This window comes from Gasterosteus aculeatus, chromosome 2 (genome assembly GCF_964276395.1).
Source record: "Gasterosteus aculeatus chromosome 2, fGasAcu3.hap1.1, whole genome shotgun sequence".
Classification (NCBI taxonomy): Eukaryota; Metazoa; Chordata; class Actinopteri; order Perciformes; family Gasterosteidae; genus Gasterosteus; species Gasterosteus aculeatus.
In genome coordinates, this window is record NC_135689.1 from 25,282,487 (window position 1) to 25,298,127 (window position 15,641).

Sequence of the window (15,641 nt, forward strand, 5' to 3'; positions counted from 1 at the left end):
CAAGTGACTCATGCTTACTCATCAATAGTGCCTTTGTTTTGCAAGTCTCAAATCACTGATTTTAACTTCACCGGTCTGTGAGGACGGTGCCATCTGCGAACCGTCACCACAAATGCTGTGACTGGGAATACCGTCCCTGCCTCTGTCACCACCAACTCATACTTACCTGGCAGGGGAGATACCATGATCAAGAAGGTGGTTCACCCAGGGCGAGGCTCAGTCATTGCACTGCGACTGTGCTGACCACTGCGAATTCCCCAAATGTGGGAATCTCGACTGCATAATTTGTGGTAGTGGGGGACTGCGTTCGCGCTCTCCCCTGATATTGAAGTCAAAGAAAAACCAGGTGTCCCGTTTATTCATCACTGTCTGAATCCCTAGTGAAATCAACCACATTTCAGCAGGATTTTACACGGATTAATCACCACTGCACTGGAGTCTCCAGTGGAGGGAGTCTACAATCAGCAAATCACTGTCTGAATCCAAAGTGAAATCAACCAGATTTCAGCATTAACCATCACTGCGCTGGAGTCTCCAGTGGAGCACGTCTCAAATCAGCAAATCACTGTCTGAATCCAAAGTGAAATCAAGCACATTTCAGCAGGACTTTACACTTTTGCATGTAAACAAATCAATGAGTTGTTGATGGCTGGTGCTGGGGAATGGGTTTGGCATTGGACAACCGCAGCTCAACCAGTCCCAACCACAAGAGGGATCACTGTTGCGACTGGGATATAAGGCTGCCTGCCACCTGATTCCGCAACTGACTTTGGTTTCTCTTCAATACGCATAAGTCTTTCGCCTTTTACTAAAGACTTCCGTGGAGAGGAACAACAATGAGTTGACCATATTTTTGGCAGGCTCTGCCAATTGACTGAGCCTCATGTACTTGTGTGAAAAGAAAAGTAGTTGGACAGAGGCTCCTGACAATGGAGCACAAACAAAGTTGTGTTTACTTATCACTGGAGTCACTAGTGCAGCAAGTCTCAAATCACTGTCTGAATCCAAAGTGAAATCAACCAGATTTCAGCAGGATTTTACAGGGATTAATGGTCACTTTACTGGAGTCTCCGGTGGAGCACGTCTCAAATCAGCAAATCACTGTCTGAATTCATTGTGAAATCAACAAGATTTTCAGCAGGAATCATCACTGGAGTCACTAGTGGAGCCTTGCAGCAAGTCTCAAATCTCTGTCTCAATCCATTGTGAAATCAACAAGATTTTCAGCAGGACTTTACAGTGATTAATCATCACTGGAGTCACTAGTGGAGCCTTGCAGCAAGTCTCAAATCCCTGTCTGAATCCATTGTGAAATCAACAAGATTTTCAGCAGGACTTTACAGTGATTAATCATCACTGGAGTCTCTAGTGTCTGAAACAACAGTGAAATCAACCAGATTTCAGCAGGAGTTTACACTTTTGCTTGTAAACAAATCAATGATTTTAGCTTTTTTGAGGACGGGGGCAGCGTGGGGAGTGGGTTGTTAAGTAGCAAGCGACTGCTACGCCCAGTTGAAAGAACCGCACCGCGACAATTGAGATATGTGCTGGTACGTTGGGTCTGCAAACAAACAGTTTGGTGTTATCGCTTCTCGGCCTTTTGGCTAAGATCAAGTGTAGTATCTGTTCTTATCAGTTTAATATCTGATATGTCCTCTATACGAGGACTACATATTAAGCCGATTTTTAGCTCTGGGAGATGAAAAAGGGGCTTGCTCCGTTCACTCCAAGCATCGACCCGGTATTGCAGCACCTCCGGGAACGGTGCACCCTTTAAATTGTGGAAAATAAAAGAAATGGTAACCTGAATCAGTGGTGTGGTGTTGGAAATGATTTCTGCTTTGAGTAAAACAAGTCTCACCTCCACATAGTTTTTAAGACTGAGGCTTTTGGCAAGTGACTTATGCTTACTCATCAATAGTGCCTTTGTTTTGCATGTCTCAAATCACTGATTTTAACTTCACCGATCTGTGAGGACGGTGCCATCTGCGAACCGTCACCACAAATGCTGTGACTGGGAATACCGTCCCTGCCTCTGTCACCACCAACTCATACTTACCTGGCAGGGGAGATACCATGATCAAGAAGGTGGTTCACCCAGGGCGAGGCTCAGTCATTGCACTGCGACTGTGCTGACCACTGCGAATTCCCCAAATGTGGGAATCTCGACTGCATAATTTGTGGTAGTGGGGGACTGCGTTCGCGCTCTCCCCTGATATTGAAGTCAAAGAAAAACCAGGTGTCCCGTTTAATCATCACTGTCTGAATCCCTAGTGAAATCAACCACATTTCAGCAGGATTTTACACGGATTAATCACCACTGCACTGGAGTCTCCGGTGGAGGGAGTCTACAATCAGCAAATCACTGTCTGAATCCAAAGTGAAATCAACCAGATTTCAGCATTAATCATCACTGCGCTGGAGTCTCCAGTGGAGCACGTCTCAAATCAGCAAATCACTGTCTGAATCCAAAGTGAAATCAAGCACATTTCAGCAGGACTTTACACTTTTGCTTGTAAACAAATCAATGAGTTTTTGATGGCTGGTGCTGGGGAATGGGTTTGGCATTGGACAACCGCAGCTCAACCAGTCCCAACCACAAGAGGGATCACTGTTGCGACTGGGATATAAGGCTGCCTGCCACCTGATTCCGCAACTGACTTTGGTTTCTCTTCAATACGCATAAGTCTTTCGCCTTTTACTAAAGACTTCCGTGGAGAGGAACAACAATGAGTTGACCATATTTTTGGCAGGCTCTGCCAATTGGCTGAGCCTCATGTACTTGTGTGAAAAGAAAAGTAGTTGGACAGAGGCTCCTGACAATGGAGCACAAACAAAGTTGTGTTTACTTATCACTGGAGTCACTAGTGCAGCAAGTCTCAAATCACTGTCTGAATCCAAAGTGAAATCAACCAGATTTCAGCAGGATTTTACAGGGATTAATGGTCACTTTACTGGAGTCTCCGGTGGAGCACGTCTCAAATCAGCAAATCACTGTCTGAATTCATTGTGAAATCAACAAGATTTTCAGCAGGAATCATCACTGGAGTCACTAGTGGAGCCTTGCAGCAAGTCTCAAATCTCTGTCTGAATCCATTGTGAAATCAACAAGATTTTCAGCAGGACTTTACAGTGATTAATCATCACTGGAGTCACTAGTGGAGCCTTGCAGCAAGTCTCAAATCCCTGTCTGAATCCATTGTGAAATCAACAAGATTTTCAGCAGGACTTTACAGTGATTAATCATCACTGGAGTCTCTAGTGTCTGAAACAACAGTGAAATCAACCAGATTTCAGCAGGAGTTTACACTTTTGCTTGTAAACAAATCAATGATTTTAGCTTTTTTGAGGACGGGGGCAGCGTGGGGAGTGGGTTGTTAAGTAGCAAGCGACTGCTACGCCCAGTTGAAAGAACCGCACCGCGACAATTGAGATATGTGCTGGTACGTTGGGTCTGCAAACAAACAGTTTGGTGTTATCGCTTCTCGGCCTTTTGGCTAAGATCAAGTGTAGTATCTGTTCTTATCAGTTTAATATCTGATATGTCCTCTATACGAGGACTACATATTAAGCCGATTTTTAGCTCTGGGAGATGAAAAAGGGGCTTGCTCCGTTCACTCCAAGCATCGACCCGGTATTGCAGCACCTCCGGGAACGGTGCACCCTTTAAATTGTGGAAAATAAAAGAAATGGTAACCTGAATCAGTGGTGTGGTGTTGGAAATGATTTCTGCTTTGAGTAAAACAAGTCTCACCTCCACATAGTTTTTAAGACTGAGGCTTTTGGCAAGTGACTTATGCTTACTCATCAATAGTGCCTTTGTTTTGCAAGTCTCAAATCACTGATTTTAACTTCACCGATCTGTGAGGACGGTGCCATCTGCGAACCGTCACCACAAATGCTGTGACTGGGAATACCGTCCCTGCCTCTGTCACCACCAACTCATACTTACCTGGCAGGGGAGATACCATGATCAAGAAGGTGGTTCACCCAGGGCGAGGCTCAGTCATTGCACTGCGACTGTGCTGACCACTGCGAATTCCCCAAATGTGGGAATCTCGACTGCATAATTTGTGGTAGTGGGGGACTGCGTTCGCGCTCTCCCCTGATATTGAAGTCAAAGAAAAACCAGGTGTCCCGTTTAATCATCACTGTCTGAATCCCTAGTGAAATCAACCACATTTCAGCAGGATTTTACACGGATTAATCACCACTGCACTGGAGTCTCCGGTGGAGGGAGTCTACAATCAGCAAATCACTGTCTGAATCCAAAGTGAAATCAACCAGATTTCAGCATTAATCATCACTGCGCTGGAGTCTCCAGTGGAGCACGTCTCAAATCAGCAAATCACTGTCTGAATCCAAAGTGAAATCAAGCACATTTCAGCAGGACTTTACACTTTTGCTTGTAAACAAATCAATGAGTTTTTGATGGCTGGTGCAGGGGAATGGGTTTGGCATTGGACAACCGCAGCTCAACCAGTCCCAACCACAAGAGGGATCACTGTTGCGACTGGGATATAAGGCTGCCTGTCACCTGATTCCGCAACTGACTTTGGTTTCTCTTCAATACGCATAAGTCTTTCGCCTTTTACTAAAGACTTCCGTGGAGAGGAACAACAATGAGTTGACCATATTTTTGGCAGGCTCTGCCAATTGGCTGAGCCTCATGTACTTGTGTGAAAAGAAAAGTAGTTGGACAGAGGCTCCTGACAATGGAGCACAAACAAAGTTGTGTTTACTTATCACTGGAGTCACTAGTGCAGCAAGTCTCAAATCACTGTCTGAATCCAAAGTGAAATCAACCAGATTTCAGCAGGATTTTACAGGGATTAATGGTCACTTTACTGGAGTCTCCGGTGGAGCACGTCTCAAATCAGCAAATCACTGTCTGAATTCATTGTGAAATCAACAAGATTTTCAGCAGGAATCATCACTGGAGTCACTAGTGGAGCCTTGCAGCAAGTCTCAAATCTCTGTCTGAATCCATTGTGAAATCAACAAGATTTTCAGCAGGACTTTACAGTGATTAATCATCACTGGAGTCACTAGTGGAGCCTTGCAGCAAGTCTCAAATCCCTGTCTGAATCCATTGTGAAATCAACAAGATTTTCAGCAGGACTTTACAGTGATTAATCATCACTGGAGTCTCTAGTGTCTGAAACAACAGTGAAATCAACCAGATTTCAGCAGGAGTTTACACTTTTGCTTGTAAACAAATCAATGATTTTAGCTTTTTTGAGGACGGGGGCAGCGTGGGGAGTGGGTTGTTAAGTAGCAAGCGACTGCTACGCCCAGTTGAAAGAACCGCACCGCGACAATTGAGATATGTGCTGGTACGTTGGGTCTGCAAACAAACAGTTTGGTGTTATCGCTTCTCGGCCTTTTGGCTAAGATCAAGTGTAGTATCTGTTCTTATCAGTTTAATATCTGATATGTCCTCTATACGAGGACTACATATTAAGCCGATTTTTAGCTCTGGGAGATGAAAAAGGGGCTTGCTCCGTTCACTCCAAGCATCGACCCGGTATTGCAGCACCTCCGGGAACGGTGCACCCTTTAAATTGTGGAAAATAAAAGAAATGGTAACCTGAATCAGTGGTGTGGTGTTGGAAATGATTTCTGCTTTGAGTAAAACAAGTCTCACCTCCACATAGTTTTTAAGACTGAGGCTTTTGGCAAGTGACTTATGCTTACTCATCAATAGTGCCTTTGTTTTGCATGTCTCAAATCACTGATTTTAACTTCACCGATCTGTGAGGACGGTGCCATCTGCGAACCGTCACCACAAATGCTGTGACTGGGAATACCGTCCCTGCCTCTGTCACCACCAACTCATACTTACCTGGCAGGGGAGATACCATGATCAAGAAGGTGGTTCACCCAGGGCGAGGCTCAGTCATTGCACTGCGACTGTGCTGACCACTGCGAATTCCCCAAATGTGGGAATCTCGACTGCATAATTTGTGGTAGTGGGGGACTGCGTTCGCGCTCTCCCCTGATATTGAAGTCAAAGAAAAACCAGGTGTCCCGTTTAATCATCACTGTCTGAATCCCTAGTGAAATCAACCACATTTCAGCAGGATTTTACACGGATTAATCACCACTGCACTGGAGTCTCCGGTGGAGGGAGTCTACAATCAGCAAATCACTGTCTGAATCCAAAGTGAAATCAACCAGATTTCAGCATTAATCATCACTGCGCTGGAGTCTCCAGTGGAGCACGTCTCAAATCAGCAAATCACTGTCTGAATCCAAAGTGAAATCAAGCACATTTCAGCAGGACTTTACACTTTTGCTTGTAAACAAATCAATGAGTTTTTGATGGCTGGTGCTGGGGAATGGGTTTGGCATTGGACAACCGCAGCTCAACCAGTCCCAACCACAAGAGGGATCACTGTTGCGACTGGGATATAAGGCTGCCTGCCACCTGATTCCGCAACTGACTTTGGTTTCTCTTCAATACGCATAAGTCTTTCGCCTTTTACTAAAGACTTCCGTGGAGAGGAACAACAATGAGTTGACCATATTTTTGGCAGGCTCTGCCAATTGGCTGAGCCTCATGTACTTGTGTGAAAAGAAAAGTAGTTGGACAGAGGCTCCTGACAATGGAGCACAAACAAAGTTGTGTTTACTTATCACTGGAGTCACTAGTGCAGCAAGTCTCAAATCACTGTCTGAATCCAAAGTGAAATCAACCAGATTTCAGCAGGATTTTACAGGGATTAATGGTCACTTTACTGGAGTCTCCGGTGGAGCACGTCTCAAATCAGCAAATCACTGTCTGAATTCATTGTGAAATCAACAAGATTTTCAGCAGGAATCATCACTGGAGTCACTAGTGGAGCCTTGCAGCAAGTCTCAAATCTCTGTCTGAATCCATTGTGAAATCAACAAGATTTTCAGCAGGACTTTACAGTGATTAATCATCACTGGAGTCACTAGTGGAGCCTTGCAGCAAGTCTCAAATCCCTGTCTGAATCCATTGTGAAATCAACAAGATTTTCAGCAGGACTTTACAGTGATTAATCATCACTGGAGTCTCTAGTGTCTGAAACAACAGTGAAATCAACCAGATTTCAGCAGGAGTTTACACTTTTGCTTGTAAACAAATCAATGATTTTAGCTTTTTTGAGGACGGGGGCAGCGTGGGGAGTGGGTTGTTAAGTAGCAAGCGACTGCTACGCCCAGTTGAAAGAACCGCACCGCGACAATTGAGATATGTGCTGGTACGTTGGGTCTGCAAACAAACAGTTTGGTGTTATCGCCTCTCGGCCTTTTGGCTAAGATCAAGTGTAGTATCTGTTCTTATCAGTTTAATATCTGATATGTCCTCTATACGAGGACTACATATTAAGCCGATTTTTAGCTCTGGGAGATGAAAAAGGGGCTTGCTCCGTTCACTCCAAGCATCGACCCGGTATTGCAGCACCTCCGGGAACGGTGCACCCTTTAAATTGTGGAAAATAAAAGAAATGGTAACCTGAATCAGTGGTGTGGTGTTGGAAATGATTTCTGCTTTGAGTAAAACAAGTCTCACCTCCACATAGTTTTTAAGACTGAGGCTTTTGGCAAGTGACTTATGCTTACTCATCAATAGTGCCTTTGTTTTGCATGTCTCAAATCACTGATTTTAACTTCACCGATCTGTGAGGACGGTGCCATCTGCGAACCGTCACCACAAATGCTGTGACTGGGAATACCGTCCCTGCCTCTGTCACCACCAACTCATACTTACCTGGCAGGGGAGATACCATGATCAAGAAGGTGGTTCACCCAGGGCGAGGCTCAGTCATTGCACTGCGACTGTGCTGACCACTGCGAATTCCCCAAATGTGGGAATCTCGACTGCATAATTTGTGGTAGTGGGGGACTGCGTTCGCGCTCTCCCCTGATATTGAAGTCAAAGAAAAACCAGGTGTCCCGTTTAATCATCACTGTCTGAATCCCTAGTGAAATCAACCACATTTCAGCAGGATTTTACACGGATTAATCACCACTGCACTGGAGTCTCCGGTGGAGGGAGTCTACAATCAGCAAATCACTGTCTGAATCCAAAGTGAAATCAACCAGATTTCAGCATTAATCATCACTGCGCTGGAGTCTCCAGTGGAGCACGTCTCAAATCAGCAAATCACTGTCTGAATCCAAAGTGAAATCAAGCACATTTCAGCAGGACTTTACACTTTTGCTTGTAAACAAATCAATGAGTTTTTGATGGCTGGTGCTGGGGAATGGGTTTGGCATTGGACAACCGCAGCTCAACCAGTCCCAACCACAAGAGGGATCACTGTTGCGACTGGGATATAAGGCTGCCTGCCACCTGATTCCGCAACTGACTTTGGTTTCTCTTCAATACGCATAAGTCTTTCGCCTTTTACTAAAGACTTCCGTGGAGAGGAACAACAATGAGTTGACCATATTTTTGGCAGGCTCTGCCAATTGGCTGAGCCTCATGTACTTGTGTGAAAAGAAAAGTAGTTGGACAGAGGCTCCTGACAATGGAGCACAAACAAAGTTGTGTTTACTTATCACTGGAGTCACTAGTGCAGCAAGTCTCAAATCACTGTCTGAATCCAAAGTGAAATCAACCAGATTTCAGCAGGATTTTACAGGGATTAATGGTCACTTTACTGGAGTCTCCGGTGGAGCACGTCTCAAATCAGCAAATCACTGTCTGAATTCATTGTGAAATCAACAAGATTTTCAGCAGGAATCATCACTGGAGTCACTAGTGGAGCCTTGCAGCAAGTCTCAAATCTCTGTCTGAATCCATTGTGAAATCAACAAGATTTTCAGCAGGACTTTACAGTGATTAATCATCACTGGAGTCACTAGTGGAGCCTTGCAGCAAGTCTCAAATCCCTGTCTGAATCCATTGTGAAATCAACAAGATTTTCAGCAGGACTTTACAGTGATTAATCATCACTGGAGTCTCTAGTGTCTGAAACAACAGTGAAATCAACCAGATTTCAGCAGGAGTTTACACTTTTGCTTGTAAACAAATCAATGATTTTAGCTTTTTTGAGGACGGGGGCAGCGTGGGGAGTGGGTTGTTAAGTAGCAAGCGACTGCTACGCCCAGTTGAAAGAACCGCACCGCGACAATTGAGATATGTGCTGGTACGTTGGGTCTGCAAACAAACAGTTTGGTGTTATCGCTTCTCGGCCTTTTGGCTAAGATCAAGTGTAGTATCTGTTCTTATCAGTTTAATATCTGATATGTCCTCTATACGAGGACTACATATTAAGCCGATTTTTAGCTCTGGGAGATGAAAAAGGGGCTTGCTCCGTTCACTCCAAGCATCGACCCGGTATTGCAGCACCTCCGGGAACGGTGCACCCTTTAAATTGTGGAAAATAAAAGAAATGGTAACCTGAATCAGTGGTGTGGTGTTGGAAATGATTTCTGCTTTGAGTAAAACAAGTCTCACCTCCACATAGTTTTTAAGACTGAGGCTTTTGGCAAGTGACTTATGCTTACTCATCAATAGTGCCTTTGTTTTGCATGTCTCAAATCACTGATTTTAACTTCACCGATCTGTGAGGACGGTGCCATCTGCGAACCGTCACCACAAATGCTGTGACTGGGAATACCGTCCCTGCCTCTGTCACCACCAACTCATACTTACCTGGCAGGGGAGATACCATGATCAAGAAGGTGGTTCACCCAGGGCGAGGCTCAGTCATTGCACTGCGACTGTGCTGACCACTGCGAATTCCCCAAATGTGGGAATCTCGACTGCATAATTTGTGGTAGTGGGGGACTGCGTTCGCGCTCTCCCCTGATATTGAAGTCAAAGAAAAACCAGGTGTCCCGTTTAATCATCACTGTCTGAATCCCTAGTGAAATCAACCACATTTCAGCAGGATTTTACACGGATTAATCACCACTGCACTGGAGTCTCCGGTGGAGGGAGTCTACAATCAGCAAATCACTGTCTGAATCCAAAGTGAAATCAACCAGATTTCAGCATTAATCATCACTGCGCTGGAGTCTCCAGTGGAGCACGTCTCAAATCAGCAAATCACTGTCTGAATCCAAAGTGAAATCAAGCACATTTCAGCAGGACTTTACACTTTTGCTTGTAAACAAATCAATGAGTTTTTGATGGCTGGTGCTGGGGAATGGGTTTGGCATTGGACAACCGCAGCTCAACCAGTCCCAACCACAAGAGGGATCACTGTTGCGACTGGGATATAAGGCTGCCTGCCACCTGATTCCGCAACTGACTTTGGTTTCTCTTCAATACGCATAAGTCTTTCGCCTTTTACTAAAGACTTCCGTGGAGAGGAACAACAATGAGTTGACCATATTTTTGGCAGGCTCTGCCAATTGGCTGAGCCTCATGTACTTGTGTGAAAAGAAAAGTAGTTGGACAGAGGCTCCTGACAATGGAGCACAAACAAAGTTGTGTTTACTTATCACTGGAGTCACTAGTGCAGCAAGTCTCAAATCACTGTCTGAATCCAAAGTGAAATCAACCAGATTTCAGCAGGATTTTACAGGGATTAATGGTCACTTTACTGGAGTCTCCGGTGGAGCACGTCTCAAATCAGCAAATCACTGTCTGAATTCATTGTGAAATCAACAAGATTTTCAGCAGGAATCATCACTGGAGTCACTAGTGGAGCCTTGCAGCAAGTCTCAAATCTCTGTCTGAATCCATTGTGAAATCAACAAGATTTTCAGCAGGACTTTACAGTGATTAATCATCACTGGAGTCACTAGTGGAGCCTTGCAGCAAGTCTCAAATCCCTGTCTGAATCCATTGTGAAATCAACAAGATTTTCAGCAGGACTTTACAGTGATTAATCATCACTGGAGTCTCTAGTGTCTGAAACAACAGTGAAATCAACCAGATTTCAGCAGGAGTTTACACTTTTGCTTGTAAACAAATCAATGATTTTAGCTTTTTTGAGGACGGGGGCAGCGTGGGGAGTGGGTTGTTAAGTAGCAAGCGACTGCTACGCCCAGTTGAAAGAACCGCACCGCGACAATTGAGATATGTGCTGGTACGTTGGGTCTGCAAACAAACAGTTTGGTGTTATCGCTTCTCGGCCTTTTGGCTAAGATCAAGTGTAGTATCTGTTCTTATCAGTTTAATATCTGATATGTCCTCTATACGAGGACTACATATTAAGCCGATTTTTAGCTCTGGGAGATGAAAAAGGGGCTTGCTCCGTTCACTCCAAGCATCGGCCCGGTATTGCAGCACCTCCGGGAACGGTGCACCCTTTAAATTGTGGAAAATAAAAGAAAGGGTAACCTGAATCAGTGGTGTGGTGTTGGAAATGATTTCTGCTTTGAGTAAAACAAGTCTCACCTCCACATAGTTTTTAAGACTGAGGCTTTTGGCAAGTGACTTATGCTTACTCATCAATAGTGCCTTTGTTTTGCAAGTCTCAAATCACTGATTTTAACTTCACCGATCTGTGAGGACGGTGCCATCTGCGAACCGTCACCACAAATGCTGTGACTGGGAATACCGTCCCTGCCTCTGTCACCACCAACTCATACTTACCTGGCAGGGGAGATACCATGATCAAGAAGGTGGTTCACCCAGGGCGAGGCTCAGTCATTGCACTGCGACTGTGCTGACCACTGCGAATTCCCCAAATGTGGGAATCTCGACTGCATAATTTGTGGTAGTGGGGGACTGCGTTCGCGCTCTCCCCTGATATTGAAGTCAAAGAAAAACCAGGTGTCCCGTTTAATCATCACTGTCTGAATCCCTAGTGAAATCAACCACATTTCAGCAGGATTTTACACGGATTAATCACCACTGCACTGGAGTCTCCGGTGGAGGGAGTCTACAATCAGCAAATCACTGTCTGAATCCAAAGTGAAATCAACCAGATTTCAGCATTAATCATCACTGCGCTGGAGTCTCCAGTGGAGCACGTCTCAAATCAGCAAATCACTGTCTGAATCCAAAGTGAAATCAAGCACATTTCAGCAGGACTTTACACTTTTGCTTGTAAACAAATCAATGAGTTTTTGATGGCTGGTGCTGGGGAATGGGTTTGGCATTGGACAACCGCAGCTCAACCAGTCCCAACCACAAGAGGGATCACTGTTGCGACTGGGATATAAGGCTGCCTGCCACCTGATTCCGCAACTGACTTTGGTTTCTCTTCAATACGCATAAGTCTTTCGCCTTTTACTAAAGACTTCCGTGGAGAGGAACAACAATGAGTTGACCATATTTTTGGCAGGCTCTGCCAATTGGCTGAGCCTCATGTACTTGTGTGAAAAGAAAAGTAGTTGGACAGAGGCTCCTGACAATGGAGCACAAACAAAGTTGTGTTTACTTATCACTGGAGTCACTAGTGCAGCAAGTCTCAAATCACTGTCTGAATCCAAAGTGAAATCAACCAGATTTCAGCAGGATTTTACAGGGATTAATGGTCACTTTACTGGAGTCTCCGGTGGAGCACGTCTCAAATCAGCAAATCACTGTCTGAATTCATTGTGAAATCAACAAGATTTTCAGCAGGAATCATCACTGGAGTCACTAGTGGAGCCTTGCAGCAAGTCTCAAATCTCTGTCTGAATCCATTGTGAAATCAACAAGATTTTCAGCAGGACTTTACAGTGATTAATCATCACTGGAGTCTCTAGTGTCTGAAACAACAGTGAAATCAACCAGATTTCAGCAGGAGTTTACACTTTTGCTTGTAAACAAATCAATGATTTTAGCTTTTTTGAGGACGGGGGCAGCGTGGGGAGTGGGTTGTTAAGTAGCAAGCGACTGCTACGCCCAGTTGAAAGAACCGCACCGCGACAATTGAGATATGTGCTGGTACGTTGGGTCTGCAAACAAACAGTTTGGTGTTATCGCTTCTCGGCCTTTTGGCTAAGATCAAGTGTAGTATCTGTTCTTATCAGTTTAATATCTGATATGTCCTCTATACGAGGACTACATATTAAGCCGATTTTTAGCTCTGGGAGATGAAAAAGGGGCTTGCTCCGTTCACTCCAAGCATCGGCCCGGTATTGCAGCACCTCCGGGAACGGTGCACCCTTTAAATTGTGGAAAATAAAAGAAAGGGTAACCTGAATCAGTGGTGTGGTGTTGGAAATGATTTCTGCTTTGAGTAAAACAAGTCTCACCTCCACATAGTTTTTAAGACTGAGGCTTTTGGCAAGTGACTTATGCTTACTCATCAATAGTGCCTTTGTTTTGCAAGTCTCAAATCACTGATTTTAACTTCACCGATCTGTGAGGACGGTGCCATCTGCGAACCGTCACCACAAATGCTGTGACTGGGAATACCGTCCCTGCCTCTGTCACCACCAACTCATACTTACCTGGCAGGGGAGATACCATGATCAAGAAGGTGGTTCACCCAGGGCGAGGCTCAGTCATTGCACTGCGACTGTGCTGACCACTGCGAATTCCCCAAATGTGGGAATCTCGACTGCATAATTTGTGGTAGTGGGGGACTGCGTTCGCGCTCTCCCCTGATATTGAAGTCAAAGAAAAACCAGGTGTCCCGTTTAATCATCACTGTCTGAATCCCTAGTGAAATCAACCACATTTCAGCAGGATTTTACACGGATTAATCACCACTGCACTGGAGTCTCCGGTGGAGGGAGTCTACAATCAGCAAATCACTGTCTGAATCCAAAGTGAAATCAACCAGATTTCAGCATTAATCATCACTGCGCTGGAGTCTCCAGTGGAGCACGTCTCAAATCAGCAAATCACTGTCTGAATCCAAAGTGAAATCAAGCACATTTCAGCAGGACTTTACACTTTTGCTTGTAAACAAATCAATGAGTTTTTGATGGCTGGTGCTGGGGAATGGGTTTGGCATTGGACAACCGCAGCTCAACCAGTCCCAACCACAAGAGGGATCACTGTTGCGACTGGGATATAAGGCTGCCTGCCACCTGATTCCGCAACTGACTTTGGTTTCTCTTCAATACGCATAAGTCTTTCGCCTTTTACTAAAGACTTCCGTGGAGAGGAACAACAATGAGTTGACCATATTTTTGGCAGGCTCTGCCAATTGGCTGAGCCTCATGTACTTGTGTGAAAAGAAAAGTAGTTGGACAGAGGCTCCTGACAATGGAGCACAAACAAAGTTGTGTTTACTTATCACTGGAGTCACTAGTGCAGCAAGTCTCAAATCACTGTCTGAATCCAAAGTGAAATCAACCAGATTTCAGCAGGATTTTACAGGGATTAATGGTCACTTTACTGGAGTCTCCGGTGGAGCACGTCTCAAATCAGCAAATCACTGTCTGAATTCATTGTGAAATCAACAAGATTTTCAGCAGGAATCATCACTGGAGTCACTAGTGGAGCCTTGCAGCAAGTCTCAAATCTCTGTCTGAATCCATTGTGAAATCAACAAGATTTTCAGCAGGACTTTACAGTGATTAATCATCACTGGAGTCTCTAGTGTCTGAAACAACAGTGAAATCAACCAGATTTCAGCAGGAGTTTACACTTTTGCTTGTAAACAAATCAATGATTTTAGCTTTTTTGAGGACGGGGGCAGCGTGGGGAGTGGGTTGTTAAGTAGCAAGCGACTGCTACGCCCAGTTGAAAGAACCGCACCGCGACAATTGAGATATGTGCTGGTACGTTGGGTCTGCAAACAAACAGTTTGGTGTTATCGCTTCTCGGCCTTTTGGCTAAGATCAAGTGTAGTATCTGTTCTTATCAGTTTAATATCTGATATGTCCTCTATACAAGGACTACATATTAAGCCGATTTTTAGCTCTGGGAGATGAAAAAGGGGCTTGCTCCGTTCACTCCAAGCATCGACCCGGTATTGCAGCACCTCCGGGAACGGTGCACCCTTTAAATTGTGGAAAATAAAAGAAATGGTAACCTGAATCAGTGGTGTGGTGTTGGAAATGATTTCTGCTTTGAGTAAAACAAGTCTCACCTCCACATAGTTTTTAAGACTGAGGCTTTTGGCAAGTGACTTATGCTTACTCATCAATAGTGCCTTTGTTTTGCAAGTCTCAAATCACTGATTTTAACTTCACCGATCTGTGAGGACGGTGCCATCTGCGAACCGTCACCACAAATGCTGTGACTGGGAATACCGTCCCTGCCTCTGTCACCACCAACTCATACTTACCTGGCAGGGGAGATACCATGATCAAGAAGGTGGTTCACCCAGGGCGAGGCTCAGTCATTGCACTGCGACTGTGCTGACCACTGCGAATTCCCCAAATGTGGGAATCTCGACTGCATAATTTGTGGTAGTGGGGGACTGCGTTCGCGCTCTCCCCTGATATTGAAGTCAAAGAAAAACCAGGTGTCCCGTTTAATCATCACTGTCTGAATCCCTAGTGAAATCAACCACATTTCAGCAGGATTTTACACGGATTAATCACCACTGCACTGGAGTCTCCGGTGGAGGGAGTCTACAATCAGCAAATCACTGTCTGAATCCAAAGTGAAATCAACCAGATTTCAGCATTAATCATCACTGCGCTGGAGTCTCCAGTGGAGCACGTCTCAAATCAGCAAATCACTGTCTGAATCCAAAGTGAAATCAAGCACATTTCAGCAGGACTTTACACTTTTGCTTGTAAACAAATCAATGAGTTTTTGATGGCTGGTGCTGGGGAATGGGTTTGGCATTGGACAACCGCAGCTCAACCAGTCCCAA

The 15,641-nt window shown here is 44.8% G+C and overlaps 25 non-coding genes across 25 annotated transcripts; all 25 read left to right on the forward strand.

Moving 5' to 3' along the window:
• Window positions 1-158: 158 nt before the first annotated feature.
• LOC144400123 (U1 spliceosomal RNA) lies at window positions 159-322 on the forward strand. Its single transcript, XR_013462061.1, has one exon. It is a non-coding gene; the product is annotated as a U1 spliceosomal RNA (small nuclear RNA).
• Window positions 323-764: 442 nt separating this feature from the next.
• Window positions 765-882, forward strand: LOC144400729 (U5 spliceosomal RNA). Its single transcript, XR_013462664.1, has one exon. It is a non-coding gene; the product is annotated as a U5 spliceosomal RNA (small nuclear RNA).
• A 702-nt stretch (window positions 883-1,584) lies between these two features.
• LOC144400321 (U2 spliceosomal RNA) lies at window positions 1,585-1,775 on the forward strand. The gene has a single exon (XR_013462259.1). It is a non-coding gene; the product is annotated as a U2 spliceosomal RNA (small nuclear RNA).
• A 276-nt stretch (window positions 1,776-2,051) lies between these two features.
• LOC144400124 (U1 spliceosomal RNA) lies at window positions 2,052-2,215 on the forward strand. The gene has a single exon (XR_013462062.1). It is a non-coding gene; the product is annotated as a U1 spliceosomal RNA (small nuclear RNA).
• A 442-nt stretch (window positions 2,216-2,657) lies between these two features.
• Window positions 2,658-2,772, forward strand: LOC144400637 (U5 spliceosomal RNA). The gene has a single exon (XR_013462571.1). It is a non-coding gene; the product is annotated as a U5 spliceosomal RNA (small nuclear RNA).
• A 705-nt stretch (window positions 2,773-3,477) lies between these two features.
• LOC144400323 (U2 spliceosomal RNA) lies at window positions 3,478-3,668 on the forward strand. Its single transcript, XR_013462261.1, has one exon. It is a non-coding gene; the product is annotated as a U2 spliceosomal RNA (small nuclear RNA).
• A 276-nt stretch (window positions 3,669-3,944) lies between these two features.
• On the forward strand, window positions 3,945-4,108 carry LOC144400125 (U1 spliceosomal RNA). The gene has a single exon (XR_013462063.1). It is a non-coding gene; the product is annotated as a U1 spliceosomal RNA (small nuclear RNA).
• A 442-nt stretch (window positions 4,109-4,550) lies between these two features.
• On the forward strand, window positions 4,551-4,665 carry LOC144400638 (U5 spliceosomal RNA). The gene has a single exon (XR_013462572.1). It is a non-coding gene; the product is annotated as a U5 spliceosomal RNA (small nuclear RNA).
• Window positions 4,666-5,370: 705 nt separating this feature from the next.
• On the forward strand, window positions 5,371-5,561 carry LOC144400324 (U2 spliceosomal RNA). Its single transcript, XR_013462262.1, has one exon. It is a non-coding gene; the product is annotated as a U2 spliceosomal RNA (small nuclear RNA).
• A 276-nt stretch (window positions 5,562-5,837) lies between these two features.
• LOC144400126 (U1 spliceosomal RNA) lies at window positions 5,838-6,001 on the forward strand. The gene has a single exon (XR_013462064.1). It is a non-coding gene; the product is annotated as a U1 spliceosomal RNA (small nuclear RNA).
• Window positions 6,002-6,443: 442 nt separating this feature from the next.
• On the forward strand, window positions 6,444-6,558 carry LOC144400639 (U5 spliceosomal RNA). Its single transcript, XR_013462573.1, has one exon. It is a non-coding gene; the product is annotated as a U5 spliceosomal RNA (small nuclear RNA).
• A 705-nt stretch (window positions 6,559-7,263) lies between these two features.
• Window positions 7,264-7,454, forward strand: LOC144400421 (U2 spliceosomal RNA). Its single transcript, XR_013462359.1, has one exon. It is a non-coding gene; the product is annotated as a U2 spliceosomal RNA (small nuclear RNA).
• Window positions 7,455-7,730: 276 nt separating this feature from the next.
• LOC144400127 (U1 spliceosomal RNA) lies at window positions 7,731-7,894 on the forward strand. The gene has a single exon (XR_013462065.1). It is a non-coding gene; the product is annotated as a U1 spliceosomal RNA (small nuclear RNA).
• Window positions 7,895-8,336: 442 nt separating this feature from the next.
• On the forward strand, window positions 8,337-8,451 carry LOC144400640 (U5 spliceosomal RNA). Its single transcript, XR_013462575.1, has one exon. It is a non-coding gene; the product is annotated as a U5 spliceosomal RNA (small nuclear RNA).
• Window positions 8,452-9,156: 705 nt separating this feature from the next.
• Window positions 9,157-9,347, forward strand: LOC144400325 (U2 spliceosomal RNA). Its single transcript, XR_013462263.1, has one exon. It is a non-coding gene; the product is annotated as a U2 spliceosomal RNA (small nuclear RNA).
• A 276-nt stretch (window positions 9,348-9,623) lies between these two features.
• Window positions 9,624-9,787, forward strand: LOC144400128 (U1 spliceosomal RNA). Its single transcript, XR_013462066.1, has one exon. It is a non-coding gene; the product is annotated as a U1 spliceosomal RNA (small nuclear RNA).
• A 442-nt stretch (window positions 9,788-10,229) lies between these two features.
• On the forward strand, window positions 10,230-10,344 carry LOC144400641 (U5 spliceosomal RNA). The gene has a single exon (XR_013462576.1). It is a non-coding gene; the product is annotated as a U5 spliceosomal RNA (small nuclear RNA).
• A 705-nt stretch (window positions 10,345-11,049) lies between these two features.
• Window positions 11,050-11,240, forward strand: LOC144400369 (U2 spliceosomal RNA). The gene has a single exon (XR_013462307.1). It is a non-coding gene; the product is annotated as a U2 spliceosomal RNA (small nuclear RNA).
• Window positions 11,241-11,516: 276 nt separating this feature from the next.
• Window positions 11,517-11,680, forward strand: LOC144400129 (U1 spliceosomal RNA). Its single transcript, XR_013462067.1, has one exon. It is a non-coding gene; the product is annotated as a U1 spliceosomal RNA (small nuclear RNA).
• A 442-nt stretch (window positions 11,681-12,122) lies between these two features.
• Window positions 12,123-12,237, forward strand: LOC144400642 (U5 spliceosomal RNA). The gene has a single exon (XR_013462577.1). It is a non-coding gene; the product is annotated as a U5 spliceosomal RNA (small nuclear RNA).
• Window positions 12,238-12,839: 602 nt separating this feature from the next.
• On the forward strand, window positions 12,840-13,030 carry LOC144400370 (U2 spliceosomal RNA). Its single transcript, XR_013462308.1, has one exon. It is a non-coding gene; the product is annotated as a U2 spliceosomal RNA (small nuclear RNA).
• A 276-nt stretch (window positions 13,031-13,306) lies between these two features.
• On the forward strand, window positions 13,307-13,470 carry LOC144400130 (U1 spliceosomal RNA). The gene has a single exon (XR_013462068.1). It is a non-coding gene; the product is annotated as a U1 spliceosomal RNA (small nuclear RNA).
• Window positions 13,471-13,912: 442 nt separating this feature from the next.
• LOC144400643 (U5 spliceosomal RNA) lies at window positions 13,913-14,027 on the forward strand. Its single transcript, XR_013462578.1, has one exon. It is a non-coding gene; the product is annotated as a U5 spliceosomal RNA (small nuclear RNA).
• A 602-nt stretch (window positions 14,028-14,629) lies between these two features.
• LOC144400428 (U2 spliceosomal RNA) lies at window positions 14,630-14,820 on the forward strand. Its single transcript, XR_013462366.1, has one exon. It is a non-coding gene; the product is annotated as a U2 spliceosomal RNA (small nuclear RNA).
• A 276-nt stretch (window positions 14,821-15,096) lies between these two features.
• Window positions 15,097-15,260, forward strand: LOC144400132 (U1 spliceosomal RNA). Its single transcript, XR_013462070.1, has one exon. It is a non-coding gene; the product is annotated as a U1 spliceosomal RNA (small nuclear RNA).
• Window positions 15,261-15,641: the final 381 nt, after the last annotated feature.